This window comes from Acanthaster planci, linkage group LG02, assembly GCF_054643075.1.
Source record: "Acanthaster planci isolate LZ-2023a linkage group LG02, COTS_SCS, whole genome shotgun sequence".
Lineage (NCBI taxonomy): Eukaryota > Metazoa > Echinodermata > Asteroidea > Valvatida > Acanthasteridae > Acanthaster > Acanthaster planci.
The window spans coordinates 34,847,306-34,861,346 of NC_141778.1; the positions used below are offsets into that span (position 1 = coordinate 34,847,306).

A 14,041-nucleotide genomic window follows, 5' to 3' on the forward strand; every position below is an offset into this window, starting at 1 on the left:
TATTTCAGAAGTCATGCTTGACACTGCAACCTGGGATGTCTTGTACATTACAAGACATTACTGGTTAGATTAGAAACTCATTTGTTGAAAATATTCATTTACTGAAAAGGAACACTCTGAAGATTAAGAAGAGGAAGGCCGACAATACCTCTGCCTGGTCCTGAAACAAGTTTACAACCTCTTCACAGGACCACAGTAGTCCACAGCAAGGGCGGGGCTAAACGGGCCTAACGAGGCCCAGGTGGGAAAGAGACTTCCTTGCCCTAGGAATACAACACAACGCTCCGAAATCTTTTTATTTTTCATTCTTCCTGAAATTTCTTGCTTCATTTAAGGGGTGTGGGTTCGGTTGCTGTCACTTCCTTTCAGCAAGAAGAATCTACAAGTAAAGACAAAAAGATGCTTATCAGTGTTTATAAGAAGAAACCTTCTTTGCAAGGAGATTAGTAAATGTGCAGCAAGCCAAACCTCCAAAACACAAAGAAAAGTCAAGGCCAACAAGAAACCTGTTAACCTAACGTCACAATGACACATAGCCAATCTACCAACCACAGTCTTGATTAGAGACCTGGCATCTGGGGTTCATCCGTGCAGTAACTCCTGGGCTGGGCGATGCACTTTGCTGTGAACTGCAAATATGAAAGAACACAGAAGTGAAATCCGATATTCGATCTGGAGAAATGGCATCGGAATGAGGGGCCAGTTGTGAGACCATCGGGCATCGGCCATTAATAGGCTGATCCCTTAAGTCCTAACCCATCACAGGAACTGATAAAAGTGGGGGGAGGGGATGCCCCAGTCCAAAATGCGGAGGGGACACTGTCCCGCCTCTGCCCCATTCCATTGCCAGTGCTCTGTGGGTAAACTCATCTTTTGCCAAATTACCAAGATTATACAGATGCACGTTCAAACTCTGTGCACATTGAATCAAGGCGGATTGTTTTTCGAGGCAGTGTTATTGAAAGCCCAAGAAAATACCACAAAAGACTTTGCCACTTGAAAGTGGGACGTGCACAACTAATCTGAAGGTCTTCCGTCCTATTTCCTTGAAGGTATTCCTCATCCATGCCGAATCTTTGTCCTAGCTTTCTCCATATCGACTCACCTCGAAAAGTAGAAACGGCTCGCTCAGCAAGCAGGGTCATCGGTCGTCTGTCGTTCCTCCTCCCCGCTTCCGGATCCTGTAAGGCTGGCAAGGATGCCTTCCCCTTCATCGTCAACCGTGTGGATTCCAGCCTCGTGAAGTCCCACCACAGAACTTGTCCCAAACTCTGCAAAAGTGAAACTTCTCCACCCAGACTGGATGGGCTTCATTTAATATGCCAATTCACTTCAAAGTCTTTCTTCTCATCACCTCACTCCATCCTCAAAGTACTGCTGTCTCTTTAGTAGAAATATTTGACAGTATGTGTGCATCCTACAAAATGATCTTTTTAACAGCCCTACCCTCTCTCTTTTCAGAACCTATCCCTGGCGTCTGTCTGTCATGCGCTCACTAAGCTGCTTCGCTTGCTCGGGTGCCATATTTTTAGCTTTGCAAGTTGACTGCACCGCTTGCAGGCTTCAACATTCTCATCACTTGCTTCCCAATTTGTACTCGCACTATTCCACAGTCCAAAATTTCTGTTTGAAACATTACTGCTTTTTATATCGGTGAGTTTAATTGTTAGCTTCATTTGATTTTACCGACTCAACTTTTAACATTCAAGTGTTTTCATATTCCTATTATTTATTTTTGCTTTGCAGCTTATTCACAAGACGGTTTATTTCTGATGAAGAAACAGATAGCAGATTTATTATTTTGGAATAATCAACCGAACAGTCAAGTAAATTAATAACACCCAGCGCTGAATCTTAGCCACTTTCCTTTTTTTTCCCCGACCGACAAATGACTGGTCGACCAACAGACCAACCAATGACCTGAACCAACTTATTTACTTAATTACATACACATACTTAAAAACTACTGCTTACACTTTTATACTGTTACAGCTTACCACTACTTACTTGATTACTGTCACTTCATTTTAGTTACATACATGTACACGGATTACTTTTACTTACTGACTGACCGATCAACACACCACAACCTTATTTACCTGGTACATTTTAACTATTATTTCACTAACTTTACATCACTGCGGTACATCCGAACTTACGATTACTGACTGACCACCAACCTGAACTCCTGACACCTGACCGGTTCACTTAGTCTGCATATACATTTACGTTATTTTACCTACTTAGCCACACACTTACTCGTACTTGTCCACCAACCGACTGACTGACACATTGATGACCGTGCATTTACTTCCATCCTTATTCTCAACGACACCAGTATATCTAGTTTCTTATACTAGCTTACATCTACTCCCGTACAAGCAACTGACCAACCACATGACCAACTCGGTTACCATCAGCAACTTGCTTAAGCACCTTTTTACCTGTCTCTAATCACCAAACCTTCTGACTGAAAAAACAAATAGCATACTTCTTGACTCGATGCAATTCTCAGTCAAACCATCGCCTAATTACTTGAACTATTTAATCAATTAACTACAGACATGTGTGTCGCGGCCTGTGCACTGACATCGTCGTTTAATTTTTATGATCTAATTTTTAAGATACTTCTTGGTGAATTGGTTAAAGCTTGTTTCCGAGATCGGATTTATTAGTGGTTTTACTTGACTTGGTATAAATAACCTCTCTTAAGCACACACAAACGCACACTGACTCACATTCAAGCAAGCTGCCAACTGCTTCGCAACGCTATATTCACCTACTGCAACTGCTGCTCTGCCTTTACCCACCTGATCTTTCGGTACGTTTCTACCCCTGGAATCCCAGAAATTGTCAACACTGAATAAAATGGTGATTACATGCTGTCAACACTGTCATTTGTCGTTCCTCCCAGCTCCTGGCTCCTGACAATGTCAGGGATGCTGTCCTCTCACATCGGCTCCTCAGCTGTCTCTTCATCTTCAAGAAGTCCAGCTTCAGATCCTGTACTGAGAAACACTAAAACACTTCTCAATGCAGGCAAGCTTGGGCCTCATTATTTTCGGTCAACTCAAGATTTTACAATCTTGTCCTTTACCTTCATTGTCTAGTGAACTGGTCAACTCCGCATCCGAGATGAACTCCAACTGCCAAAAGTTGCTTCCAAGCTGTGCATTGAAAGAAATGAATGTGAAATAAAATGAGGAGAAAAATTCAGCGTTACTTTTCTCTGAAGACGTTTTAACAGTTTCTCAGACTGTCTGTATTGGAATTCCAAAGTTTAATTCCGTATTGGACTTGGCCACGGTTGTCATCATTTGCTTTTCATCATTTGCGTCCACTAGACAAGCAGAAGCAATCCTTATTTTCAGACATTTGTCGGTGCTCTTCAATAACAGACTAACCTCAAGAAACGTATGCGTGGGATGCTCAGCATGAGGGGTCGGCAGCCGTCTGTCGGACTTCCTCTGTGGCATCCCTGTTTCCGGTACCTGGGCTTCAGCAGCATCCTTAAACAAAGAAACAAGGAAAAGGTCAGTTTACTGAGCCCATAATAAAGCTTGGAGTTGCTGGATGGCCGTCGTTGACTCTCCTGAGCCGACGCCCTTAGAGATGGATTTTTTCTTTAGTTCCACCAGGGTGTCCAGCCACCCTCCTCACCAGCCTCCCGAGGGAATCTGGTGGGGGCGCCAGTTTAGTCGCCGACGACCCGACCCTGAAACAGGTTGTACCGGACTACAGGTTACCAGTAGCAAGTCTCCTGACTTGACCTGACAGGGATTTTTTAATACTTCTCAGTCTAAGCCTAACCTACCAGGATGGATTCAACTTGAAATCCAGTTGTGCCAAACAAAAATTGAAAAACAAAACAGATTGAAGTATAGTCTAAGCCTAGCTGACTACAGTGCCTAGCTACCTCTCCTACAAGTAAATTTAGCTGCAACTGCATGATCACCCTTTCCTTGTGTGCAGTCCTCTGTCCCTCAGTGTTACAGGCCGCATCATTGAAGCACTTGATGGATCCATCTCAAAGCGCGATATGCAACTGAGGAGTGAGAGTATTTTTCTCACGCAAATCCACAAAGGCTATACGGAATGCCGGGGAATGGAAGTAGACTTCTCACTAAATAGTTCTGCGATAATATTTCAGAAATGAATTTTGATTAGTCCCAGTGGCTACAAGCTCCTGCTCCTGAGACGATGGGGTTTTCACTTTTTGCCAATCTTTGCGATTGGACTTACAACGAATAGATGAACATTTATATCGCACACATTCCTTTCCCTTTTCCAATCTCTACTGATTGGTTTCACAGTCCTTTAACCAAAAACTATCATGGGAACAACAGCTTCAAGAGGACTTTTGAAAGATAAACATTTCAAAATATGTTGCTTTTGCCTGTCGTTACCGACTGGACTTACGTATTTCAGAAGTCATGCTTGACACTGCAACCTGGGATGTCTTGTACATTACAAGACATTACTGGTTAGATTAGAAACTCATTTGTTGAAAATATTCATTTACTGAAAAGGAACACTCTGAAGATTAAGAAGAGGAAGGCCGACAATACCTCTGCCTGGTCCTGAAACAAGTTTACAACCTCTTCACAGGACCACAGTAGTCCACAGCAAGGGCGGGGCTAAACGGGCCTAACGAGGCCCAGGTGGGAAAGAGACTTCCTTGCCCTAGGAATACAACACAACGCTCCGAAATCTTTTTATTTTTCATTCTTCCTGAAATTTCTTGCTTCATTTAAGGGGTGTGGGTTCGGTTGCTGTCACTTCCTTTCAGCAAGAAGAATCTACAAGTAAAGACAAAAAGATGCTTATCAGCGTTTATAAGAAGAAACCTTCTTTGCAAGGAGATTAGTAAATGTGCAGCAAGCCAAACCTCCAAAACACAAAGAAAAGTCAAGGCCAACAAGAAACCTGTTAACCTAACGTCACAATGACACATAGCCAATCTACCAACCACAGTCTTGATTAGAGACCTGGCATCTGGGGTTCATCCGTGCAGTAACTCCTGGGCTGGGCGATGCACTTTGCTGTGAACTGCAAATATGAAAGAACACAGAAGTGAAATCCGATATTCGATCTGGAGAAATGGCATCGGAATGAGGGGCCAGTTGTGAGACCATTGGGCATCGGCCATTAATAGGCTGATCCCTTAAGTCCTAACCCATCACAGGAACTGATAAAAGTGGGGGGAGGGGATGCCCCAGTCCAAAATGCGGAGGGGACACTGTCCCGCCTCTGCCCCATTCCATTGCCAGTGCTCTGTGGGTAAACTCATCTTTTGCCAAATTACCAAGATTATACAGATGCACGTTCAAACTCTGTGCACATTGAATCAAGGCGGATTGTTTTTCGAGGCAGTGTTATTGAAAGCCCAAGAAAATACCACAAAAGACTTTGCCACTTGAAAGTGGGACGTGCACAACTAATCTGAAGGTCTTCCGTCCTATTTCCTTGAAGGTATTCCTCATCCATGCCGAATCTTTGTCCTAGCTTTCTCCATATCGACTCACCTCGAAAAGTAGAAACGGCTCGCTCAGCAAGCAGGGTCATCGGTCATCTGTCGTTCCTCCTCCCCGCTTCCGGATCCTGTAAGGCTGGCAAGGATGCCTTCCCCTTCATCGTCAACCGTGTGGATTCCAGCCTCGTGAAGTCCCACCACAGAACTTGTCCCAAACTCTGCAAAAGTGAAACTTCTCCACCCAGACTGGATGGGCTTCATTTAATATGCCAATTCACTTCAAAGTCTTTCTTCTCATCACCTCACTCCATCCTCAAAGTACTGCTGTCTCTTTAGTAGAAATATTTGACAGTATGTGTGCATCCTACAAAATGATCTTTTTAACAGCCCTACCCTCTCTCTTTTCAGAACCTATCCCTGGCGTCTGTCTGTCATGCGCTCACTAAGCTGCTTCGCTTGCTCGGGTGCCATATTTTTAGCTTTGCAAGTTGACTGCACCGCTTGCAGGCTTCAACATTCTCATCACTTGCTTTCCAATTTGTACTCGCACTATCCCACAGTCCAAAATTTCTGTTTGAAACATTACTGCTTTTTATATCGGTGAGTTTAATTGTTAGCTTCATTTGATTTTACCGACTCAACTTTTAACATTCAAGTGTTTTCATATTCCTATTATTTATTTTTGCTTTGCAGCTTATTCACAAGACGGTTTATTTCTGATGAAGAAACAGATAGCAGATTTATTATTTTGGAATAATCAACCGAACAGTCAAGTAAATTAATAACACCCAGCGCTGAATCTTAGCCACTTTCCTTTTTTTTCCCCGACCGACAAATGACTGGTCGACCAACAGACCAACCAATGACCTGAACCAACTTATTTACTTAATTACATACACATACTTAAAAACTACTGCTTACACTTTTATACTGTTACAGCTTACCACTACTTACTTGATTACTGTCACTTCATTTTAGTTACATACATGTACACGGATTACTTTTACTTACTGACTGACCGATCAACACACCACAACCTTATTTACCTGGTACATTTTAACTATTATTTCACTAACTTTACATCACTGCGGTACATCCGAACTTACGATTACTGACTGACCACCAACCTGAACTCCTGACACCTGACCGGTTCACTTAGTCTGCATATACATTTACGTTATTTTACCTACTTAGCCACACACTTACTCGTACTTGTCCACCAACCGACTGACTGACACATTGATGACTGTGCATTTACTTCCATCCTTATTCTCAACGACACCAGTATATCTAGTTTCTTATACTAGCTTACGTCTACTCCCGTACAAGCAACTGACCAACCACATGACCAACTCGGTTACCATCAGCAACTTGCTTAAGCACCTTTTTACCTGTCTCTAATCACCAAACCTTCTGACTGAAAAAACAAATAGCATACTTCTTGACTCGATGCAATTCTCAGTCAAACCATCGCCTAATTACTTGAACTATTTAATCAATTAACTACAGACGGGTGTGTCGCGGCCTGTGCACTGACATCGTCGTTTAATTTTTATGATCTAATTTTTAAGATACTTCTTGGTGAATTGGTTAAAGCTTGTTTCCGAGATCGGATTTATTAGTGGTTTTACTTGACTTGGTATAAATAACCTCTCTTAAGCACACACAAACGCACACTGACTCACATTCAAGCAAGCTGCCAACTGCTTCGCAACGCTATATTCACCTACTGCAACTGCTGCTCTGCCTTTACCCACCTGATCTTTCGGTACGTTTCTACCCCTCGAATCCTAGAAATTGTCAACACTGAATAAAATGGTGATTACATGCTGTCAACACTGTCATTTGTCCTTCCTCCCAGCTCCTGGCTCCTGACAATGTCAGGGATGCTGTCCTCTCACATCGGCTCCTCAGCTGTCTCTTCATCTTCAAGAAGTCCAGCTTCAGATCCTGTACTGAGAAACACTAAAACACTTCTCAATGCAGGCAAGCTTGGGCCTCATTATTTTCGGTCAACTCAAGATTTTACAATCTTGTCCTTTACCTTCATTGTCTAGTGAACTGGTCAACTCCGCATCCGAGATGAACTCCAACTGCCAAAAGTTGCTTCCAAGCTGTGCATTGAAAGAAATGAATGTGAAATAAAATGAGGAGAAAAATTCAGCGTTACTTTTCTCTGAAGACGTTTTAACAGTTTCTCAGACTGTCTGTATTGGAATTCCAAAGTTTAATTCCGTATTGGACTTGGCCACGGTTGTCATCATTTGCTTTTCATCATTTGCGTCCACTAGACAAGCACAAGCAATCCTTATTTTCAGACATTTGTCAGTGCTCTTCAATAACAGACTAACCTCAAGAAACGTATGCGTGGGATGCTCAGCATGAGGGGTCGGCAGCCGTCTGTCGGACTTCCTCTGTGGCATCCCTGTTTCCGGTACCTGGGCTTCAGCAGCATCCTTAAACAAAGAAACAAGAAAAAGGTCAGTTTACTGAGCCCATAATAAAGCTTGGAGTTGCTGGATGGCCGTCGTTGACTCTCCTGAGCCGACGCCCTTAGAGATGGATTTTTTCTTTAGTTCCACCAGGGTGTCCAGCCACCCTCCTCACCAGCCTCCCGAGGGAATCTGGTGGGGACGCCAGTTTAGTCGCCGACGACCCGACCCTGAAACAGGTTGTACCGGACTACAGGTTACCAGTAGCAAGTCTCCTGACTTGACCTGACAGGGATTTTTTAATACTTCTCAGTCTAAGCCTAACCTACCAGGATGGATTCAACTTGAAATCCAGTTGTGCCAAACAAAAATTGAAAAACAAAACAGATTGAAGTATAGTCTAAGCCTAGCTGACTACAGTGCCTAGCTACCTCTCCTACAAGTAAATTTAGCTGCAACTGCATGATCACCCTTTCCTTGTGTGCAGTCCTCTGTCCCTCAGTGTTACAGGCATCATTGAAGCAATTGACGGATTGATCTCAAATACTTATGTATTAGAGAAATCATGCTTGACAAACCAGGGATGTCTTGTACATTACAAGACATAACTGGTTAGATTCGTCTACGGACCTTATGCAAAATGCTGAGGAATGGAAGTACACTTCACATTAAATCTTTCAGTGAGATTATTTCAAATTGACTTTTGATCAGCCTCGATGGTTGGAAGCTCCTGCTCCTATATAGATGGGGGTTTGCATGTTATGGTAATATCTGCAGATCAGTCTTACAATACACAGACAAACATTTATATCACATAAATTCAGGATGTTCATGTGATTAAACATAGACACGTGACTTACACTTCAATCCATCATATACAGATGGGGCAAACTGTTCACATTACATACACCTGTTAGAACAAAAACAGATTCCCTCAAATTTCACAACTTCACTAATTCCTACCAACTTTTCTTTTCATGACGACAGACAAGATGGGTCTCTACTTCATGTACAGGGTGTATGCATCAAATAACAACACCCAGAGACATATACAGGATATGATTCATATTTATATTACAAATAAATCACAGTTTTACATACTCCAATCCTAATATTTAGTGCCACATCCTCTATTTTTAGTCACATCTCATATCTGCAGTCAACCACTGTCTGAAGTGTTTTTGAATGACAATAAGGGGGTAAATGTAAATACAAACTCAAGAAAAATGTATTTGAGGAATGCACATTGCGTGTGAGAAAATTAAGTCACGTGACTTACAGCTCAATTAGTACAAGGTGAAGTTTATTTTCAGCTGAGTTTAGTATGAGGTACTTGATGTGCATCATACTTTACACCACATCCTTGGATGTCCTTCGCCTAACAAGACATTTCAGGTTATTACAATTTCACTTACTGAAAACAATGCTGCACAAGCTTTTAGACTGTAGACGTATATTTTCAAAAACAGAAATATAGAGAAAACAAGAAATATGTTTATGCAACTTGTAATATCCCATACTTTGTCAATTTATTTTATGTTTAACACCTCATAAAAGTTATTTGTGAATTGATCCCGCAGATACATGTACATATCAAAACTACGCCTTCAACATAACATCACATAATATGTGACAATGTCATCTTAATGTGACGTCAATTTTCATCTGTCAAAATACATTACTCTCTGGTTGGATTTCAAATTTGATTCTCATCGGATCTGTATGTAGGCTTGAGAAATACCCTTCACATGACATCATGTGACATGTGCCTATTTCATTTTTAATACATTCTCTTCTAGGTGCATGCCAAATTCGAATTTAATCCGACCTTTATTTCTTTGGTTAAAGGTCTTTGATAAATGCACCTTTAATGCGTTGTCATGTGACACAAGATAATGTTACAATGATCTGGATGATGGTCTAAGTTTGTGCCAAGAGTTGTCAATCAGATGGATGAAATTGCCAAAGACTTTATACATATAGGTACAAAAACTACAAAATGGCAAAAATGAATCTTTAATATATGAACAAGTGAAAATTTGAAAATTCATTAAAAATCAGGTTATGACATCATCACTCCCATTTTTATCTATAACATGCCATGGTTTGTATTTGTACCACGTTTCAACTTGGTCAGACAAATAGTTCTTTAGATATAGGCCTGCAAAGAATTACTTTGAAATCAAAACAGATATGTATTATATTAAAGAATTATAGAGATAATTTTACTTCCTATTCTAAGTCTATTTTACCACAATTAATGAATTAATCTTAATCATGAAAAGTAGATATAGCTTCAGATTAAATTGTAAGCCTAGCTAACACACAAGGGCCAGCCATGTTTCCTACATTTAAGGTTTCAACTGCATATTGTTTTTTTCTGCACCATCCATCAGAAATACTGGAGCAACAGATAAATCGATCGATCGATCCATCTGAAAACATGGTACGCAGGCTACAGCACTGGCCCTACATGTGATTGTAATTTTTTCTCACACAAGGGGAGTATTTTTTATGAATTGGTGCTCGGAATTTGTAAACACAAATTTTAGAGGAGGACAAAAAAGGATTTTCTATGGTCTCAAGAAACACAAACAAGGGCCTTCAAGTCAGAGGGAAAAAACAAAATATTAAAAAAAAAAAAGGAAAGCAGTATCACACCACTAGGGCTAGCAGTGGGAACTTCACCTCCAGTCAGATAGAAGAGCAAAAAAAAATTTGGAGGTTACACATGACAAAACATGCACTGAAGATTCAATATGTAACCTTGCCAATATGTGCTTATTTGAGTTACAATCATAAAACCAAAATTTATGTGATGGAAAGTGGAGATGCATTCAAACAAGAAAAAAAAGTGCCCAAAATTTCAATTTGTACCAGTGCACAAGTGATAGATGAAACTTTTAATGGCAGATTGATGTGGTAGCATCCAGCTCATACAGTGGCCATGTATGCCACATTTCTATTCAGAGAAAACAAATTTTTCATTCTAAACATGAGCATTACGATGTTTGGGGCCCAATTTTTGCCATCTTAAATTTTAGCTAGTGGATCAAAAAGAGAGTTCTTTTTTATCAACCTACACTTGTTTGGGTTTACAGTTATTTGATCAAAATTAGCATGGTAGTAACTCCACTGCATGTGACAGCTGGCAAGTCACATCTCACACCAGTAACTAATCTGAATTCACTTCCTTGGAACAGAAGAAATGCAGTATTTTTACACTATTTAGTCATTTACGCTATTTAGTCAAATTTTCCATCTTCACATGTGAAACATACAATATCAAAAGAAAATGTCACTGCTAATCTCAGAAAACTGGACTTGCTAATAATGTTTAAGAAAATTAATGTAAAGATATTAATGATGCATGTAATTACAATAAGCACATGACTTGTGGTCAATATCAGATTACGAGTGGTTGCTATAGCTCTGACATGCCTGATAATGCATCATGCTTGCCATAACATATTTAGATGTCTTGCACATAACAAACTGTTTATTTTATGGAAAAGAAATTTAAGCTTTCTGAGACGGAACATTTTTCAGATTTCACAACATATGTTCAATAACAAAGCCACACAAGAAAAAGACTGATAAAATAATGATTTGTGGTCCCCTTTCCTTCCTCAAATTATTCAGCTAAGCAACGTCTGCGTCAATTTGTACATTTCAAGCACAGTACAACAGATAAACCAAAATATATGTCATAACTGAGCAGCTATAGCTTTTAATAATCAAAGTTTTCACAGCAATCCTGAAAGCTTAAGTCTATAACGTGATGAAACAATTCACCACTTAACCCACCCAAAATTAGATTGAGATGAAAAAGTATTTCTAGGTCTCACAATGTCAACCGAGAACAACTTAGTGTATTATTCAGCCACGTGACTTGGCCTCAGGCCTTCTATTGGTTAGTTCATGCAAATTTAAGTCACTCCTTGAAATGACAAGCATCCATTTTCATATACAAAAAACATGGTGATCAAGTAGAGTCCTCTAGGAAATTTGTCATCAACATTTATTAACATTGTGCAGTCAAGGAATATTTTACATGGACAAGTACATAATATGTACATGTATATGTACAGTTGTGTACATGTGTACACACATAAACACTGCAACAGGAGTGACTTTTTCCAGCACGCACTAAGGCACGTGCAGTCTTTTTAATGCAATGACAGAACTACCCGATTTTTTTTGGCTCTTCAGCACTCAGTGCTTCAAACACACAAAAACAATAATAGCCAACTGCACGCACTCATTGACTGACCGTCATATTCATATGCAAATCATAACAACCGTCGAATTTCATTGGTGCTTTGTCGTAACTGTAGTGGCACTAACCACGCCCACTGACACGCGAGTGAGTCCACTTGTCACTGTTCGACTTTATTCAAATGCAAATTCACCTGCAAGACGAAATTTAATTGGTCCTTGAAACTTCAGGCTCACTGCCTGCAAAAAGTAACTAAGAATTACTGTACAACCTATTACCGAAAAGAAGCAGACGAAATTCACATTGTAAATAAGCGCGAAAACCCAACACCTCTGGGCGAAAAGGTGACATTACTTGACCTGTTATTCATGTGCAAATAATAAAAATCAATACGGATCGACTTAAGCGGCAAAATCATTTATTGCTAATGCTACCCTACACACTACACAGTGTATTCGTCTGTGCATTAAACGATTAATTTTGAATCGTTGACAGAAGGCACAAGTGGGGGAAACTGACGGCGGCTTATTTGTTTTTGTTTTTTTTCTTTTGGGGTGTGAATTTTTATTTAAATTTTACAACAATTAGAAAGACCAACCGTTCGTGAAATAGGAAACACTCACAGGAATTATGTCTCAAATTTTCACTCACCTTACCGTTGTCGCTTAAAGACTTACCTACGACGACCTCACCAATATCTTGTCTTTGAAATGTCAACGTTTCCTCAATATGTCCAAAATCATCTTTCTGATCATTCGACAACCATGACAACATGAGCTTATAACCACAACATGTCGACAGTCACAAGAGTTTCGTAGGCTCACAGTTCGGTTTGCGGTCTAACTTATGTTTAACGAAAGTTCAGAGTTGTTTCATTTACACCTCGACTCTTGCAAATCACAAAGCAGACATGGGGATGCATGGCAGAGATGCAGCCTCCTCGAGTATTGGACCCCGTTTGTTTCCTCGTCCGAAACTAATGGAAAAACACCAGCTCAGTGCGTTGTTATGATGAAACAGTTTTCTCATGTTCGTTGGTACTGTGGATATCTCCCTGCCTTCATGTTGTGCGCAGAGTGAATTTTGCAGAAATGCTGAAATTATATAATTATAACTATTGCTCCCCGTGTGATGAACGAAGAACACGTCACACAGACCCTTACACGCAGAACTTCGGCTGTCTAATGACCGTCGGCAAGAAGACAAACAGACATTTTGCGCCGATATTCATGTCCGCGGGCACCCGGATACAACTACTCCCGTTATATTTATCCGCGGGAAATAATTTTTCGTAATCTTTATTTTAAAAATCCTTATTTTAAAGTAACATCGAGAAAAACTTGCGTCCTTTTTAATTTAAGAAGAAATGATTAATGTAATTAATTTTTATAGGCTTATCATAAAAAATTGGATACATCACGAGGTACAAAGCACTATACTTTCTGCCCATGACGTAATTGCAAAGGGCTATTACAATTGGTTGGAAGTATGACCACAAAACGTGAATATGTCAATTTGATTGGATTAGACCCTCTTAAATAGGTAGGTTGAATGGCAGACGACAAATGATTAGGTCTTTGTGCGCGCATTCCCCCGGTGTGCGCCGGAGACTGTCCTAATTACCTGGCTATGGCTCATATACTACACACACCAGTGGAAGCCGCCAGCCAGTGGCTTCGTGCAAAGCGCCCAACAGTCACAGCCAAGTACGTTGGCAGCAGTCTGGTTTTTTGCTATTTGGGCAATGAAAATAGGGGAGGGTGCCTTTTTTCAGAATCAGTAACTTCAAAATTAACTCGATGTACAAAGAAGTCATTAGAAACTGAATTTGTCTTGGCTATTCGCCAACTTTTACTTAGGCTACAGTCTATAATCAAACATAATTTAACGTTCATAAAATGTTGAAACACAGCAGAA

General features: G+C 40.4%; 1 long non-coding RNA gene across 4 annotated transcripts; it reads right to left on the reverse strand.

Moving 5' to 3' along the window:
* Positions 1-2,912: 2,912 nt before the first annotated feature.
* On the reverse strand, positions 2,913-13,296 carry LOC147800186 (uncharacterized). Of its 4 annotated transcripts, none has more exons than XR_015424547.1 (8): positions 12,802-13,296; positions 7,825-7,929; positions 5,526-7,587; positions 4,989-5,042; positions 4,569-4,799; positions 3,405-4,133; positions 3,098-3,167; positions 2,913-3,003 (listed from the first exon to the last, which is right to left on the reverse strand). It is a non-coding gene; the product is annotated as an uncharacterized LOC147800186 (long non-coding RNA). The 4 variants fall into 4 exon arrangements; XR_015424544.1 differs by having other exon boundaries at positions 4,970-5,042; XR_015424546.1 differs by having other exon boundaries at positions 4,970-5,049.
* Positions 13,297-14,041: the final 745 nt, after the last annotated feature.